This window comes from Laccaria bicolor, genomic scaffold (assembly GCF_000143565.1).
Source record: "Laccaria bicolor S238N-H82 LACBIscaffold_23 genomic scaffold, whole genome shotgun sequence".
NCBI lineage: Eukaryota > Fungi > Basidiomycota > Agaricomycetes > Agaricales > Hydnangiaceae > Laccaria > Laccaria bicolor.
Genome location: NW_001889894.1, coordinates 655,642 through 656,492, shown reverse-complemented (window position 1 = coordinate 656,492; position 851 = coordinate 655,642).

Genomic DNA, 851 nt, shown 5'->3' with positions numbered 1-851 from the left:
AGCCTCAGGAATGCGCGCCGGAGATTCCTGACAGATTCTTAGAAGTACAAGGGAGGGTGGTGGCCCTGCGACTTCACCGAACAATCGTATATACAGGTGGTGACCTCAGTTCCCTTATCTGGAGGTCACCAGCGAAGTCACCAGGCTTAGCTGGTATTATATACACCAGTAAAAATGACGTGCATTTTGGGCACTGGGAAACAAACAATAAAATACATATGCCGTGTGGTTTGGAAAAATATGTGGATGAAGATGCCAAAAAAATACGCAGAGAAGAAGAGAACATACTTACGCAGAGAAATGGAGGGAGAAAATTGTGTCCAAACAAAATCCGCATTGCAAACAATACTTGTACAACTTGAACAGGGCAATGCCCGATTAATGGTACTCTTGAGCCTGACCGAAAGACACCAGGGCCACAACATGGCTAAGGACAGCAAACTGGTACCGGGGTTTGTGAGCTGCCCTCTAGAAATGGAGACGCTTAGCATGAATTCATCGGTCAACTTAGAATTGACGTTCATACCTGCGATGGAGCACCTGCCATGACCCTTCTCCTGCACAACTGAGAGGTTTAACACCATAAAGAATAGCCCCCCCATCGGCGTTGGTTCATCACCTGCAGGGCGGTGTGCTCGTATGTGTAAACTTGATGCCTCAGAGTTGCCACGTCATTCAGCCTTCAAAACGATAGTGGGATTAGCTCGTGGTCGAAATCCAGAGATGTTGGAGCCGTACCCAAAGTCAGAGGACGAACAAGACGTCTGCCAGCGCTTTACGCATAGGAGGTGGTGCAAGGCGATTCAATGCGCCGTAGACAGTCAAATGCGTCGGACGTTGAACGTGTCTTG